Source organism: Arachis ipaensis, chromosome B03 (assembly GCF_000816755.2).
Source record: "Arachis ipaensis cultivar K30076 chromosome B03, Araip1.1, whole genome shotgun sequence".
Classification (NCBI taxonomy): Eukaryota; Viridiplantae; Streptophyta; class Magnoliopsida; order Fabales; family Fabaceae; genus Arachis; species Arachis ipaensis.
Window position 1 is genome coordinate 72,445,654 of NC_029787.2, and position 3,091 is coordinate 72,448,744.

Sequence of the window (3,091 nt, forward strand, 5' to 3'; positions counted from 1 at the left end):
CCAGGGCACATGCGAACAAGTCGTCGTTTGCCCTGATGGCCTCTATGAAGTGCTCCTTTAACTCGTGGGGGAGGTTTCGATTCACGAAAGTGAACTTGTCCTTCATGTCTTCTACTCGAAACTTCTCTAAGTCCCCCTGAGGTTCTGGCCTCCGCTTGTCATCTACCCTTGCATCTAAGTCAGCCAAAAAGACCCCAGACGCCTCTTTTGATTTCTTCCTCAACGAGAGACTGGCATTGTCGCAAGCGACTGCCGTTTCTAAATCTCCTCTGATGGAACCAACAATTTCATCGTCTGACACGAACTTCATCGTCAGAAACTTTGTGTATATGACAGCTGAGAATTCATTGATGGTCTTCCTTCCTAGGATAACATTATAGGCTGTGGAATCCCATCAGAACAACAAATTTGGCCATCACTGACCTCTTGTACTCCCCGATTTCCATGCGAATTGGGAGGGTAATTAACCCGTTGGGTTTTATGTAATTATCACCCAGACTGACGACCTCATGCTGGTGGACTTTGAGGTCGGCTTCTTTGAGCCCCAAGGCGTCAAACACATTTCTAAACATGATATTGGAATCAGCTTCAGTATCAACGAGGATCCGTTTGACTAGGCCCGTTCCGATCATTGCCGTTATCACCATGGGTGGGTTTTCAGGGAGATCGTGGCACCATTGATCTTCCGGGCCAAAGGATATCTTGGGAGATTCTTTGGACTGGGCCCTAGAATTTCCCGATGAAACGGCTAGAATTTTAGAGTCCTTTCTTACTGTTGACTTCGATTTTGGAGGTGCATCACACCCTACTACGATGTTAATGACTACTGTAGGGGCATTGTCTGGGTTCTCGGTGGGGCCTTGCCTTGGCTTTACAGCACTGCTGCGGTCCTCTTCGAATCATTCACGTTCCTTCCTTCTCGGTTTCCTTATGAACTGAGAGAACTCGGTTAACTTTTCTTCCCGAATAGCTTGCTCCAAAGCATCCTTTAGGTCAAAACAGTCCTGAGTCTTGTGACCAAAACCTTTGTCATAGTCACAATACAAGCTTTCGTTCCCTGCCTGTCCTGTCTTTTAGCTGTCGAGGCTTCGACAGGATGCCTTTGTCTACGATCCGTTGGTAGACCTCCACTATGGGTGCCGTGAGGCGAGTGTAGTTTGTGAACTTTCCTACTCAAGGAATTATCTTAAATGAATTTCCCGACGTCGCCTCCTTGGGCGTCTCCTTTGGTCTTTCGGTGTACCCGGGTTGACGAGCTGGCGGGTTGGGTGGCTGCCGCTTATTGGCTGCCACTACCTGACTAACCTTCTCGTCGTTGATGTATTCGCTAGCTATGTTCTAGATCTCTTGCATGGTTCAAACGGGATTGGTGGTGAAGTGTTTCCTGAAGTCCTCATTCAGCAGGCCGTTTGTCAAGCATAAGCTTGCTACCGAGTCTGTTAGGCCATCGATTTCCAGATATTAATCGTTGAACCGGTCGAGAAATTTTCTCGTCGACTCGCTGGCTCGCTGCATGACCCCCAACAGATTGATCGGGTGCTTAGCTTTTGCTATACACGTGGTGAACTGCACTAGAAAACTACGTGAAATGTCTGTGAAACCCGTGATGGACTCTTGCAGGAGCTCGGCACCTGACCAGAGTTACTAGAAAAGCTCGGCACCTGACCGCATCGCCAACTCCCTCCAAGTTCATCTTGGCTTCGAAGGCCGTTAGATGTTCTTGGGGGTCCTTCGTCCCATCGTACCTCATGTCCATAAGCTTGTCAAAGTTTTTTGGCAGCCGGACCTTGAGGATCAAGGGATGAAAAGGGGTGGCACCCATGATGATGGGGTCGCGTCTTCTCCTTGCTCTATCTCTCGTGGTCACCCCGTGGCCTTCCGACCTGTCGCGGGTGGAACGAGACCGAGTGTCGGCTCGCTCTCTCTCGTCCCTCCTAGGGCTTCTTTCCCGGCCTTCCGATCTCCTAGAGGGGGATCGGGTATGGGACAGGCTGGGCCGAGGGTCCTTGCTGTGTTCGGGTCGGTAACGGTTCCTCACCGCTAGCTCTCTTTCTAGATTTTGTACTCGATGGCGGAGTTCTTACATGATCCTTGCACTATTGTCACTCGTCTGCCGAATGGGCATTGCTCGGGAGATTTGGACGGGTCGCTCCGACGGGAGCGTGGTCCCGATGGTTCATGAGAGGAGGCTGCGGAGCCTATCCTGCTTCTCAAACGGGGTCCCCCTCCTCCCCTTCTTCTCCAAGCAGAAAATTATCCATCCTCGCACTAGGTCCCCACAGACGCTGCCAATGTTCGTCTGCTCGGATATTCGGAGTGTCCGGTCGGGTTGTGGCTGGAGCAGAGACGTGAAGGGGCCAGGACCTAAGCGCGAACTCGGATGAAGGCGCTTGGCTATGACGTTGATTGGATGGCGGGTGGGGGCCACCTGTAAGGACTCCGACACTCAAGTCAGTATTCGTACGAAAAAGGTGGCTAATTAGAGTAAGATGGATGACATACCTGTGGGGAGGGGTAGGTCCCTCCTCATTTATATTCTGTACTCGGGTAAGCCCCTCGTGATCAGGCCCACCTTCTTAGAAGCTTCCACTAGTTGTCCAAGTTTCTCGTGGAAGGGTGAGGCGACACGCAGGTAGCCTCTTGGCTCGAGTCAACGAACCCGTTGGGTCGAGAGTTTGTGACCGAACTCAGAGTATTAGTGGACTGGGTCGGAACAAAATCAATCTCTAATTTATCTACAAAAATCAAATTCAAAATATTAGAAAAGCAAAAAAAATAAAAAAAAAAATAAAAAAACAAGTTACAACTTACAACCAAAATAACACATTATCAAATTTGTTTTCTACGTACCTGAAATTAAACTTTGCCTCAAACCTAATCTTAGACAACTACTAGCAGAATCAATTTTAGGATTGACCTGCACAAATAAATAACAAAAAAATTGGAAAAAAAATGAAATTAAGATAATAAATTGTTTATAATTTAACTAAAAACTTTATATTCAAATTTTAGAAATAATTTTTTTTATAAATATATATAATGAAGAATATTTGAAAAAAAATTATATACTAATTCTTTCTATATGGATATA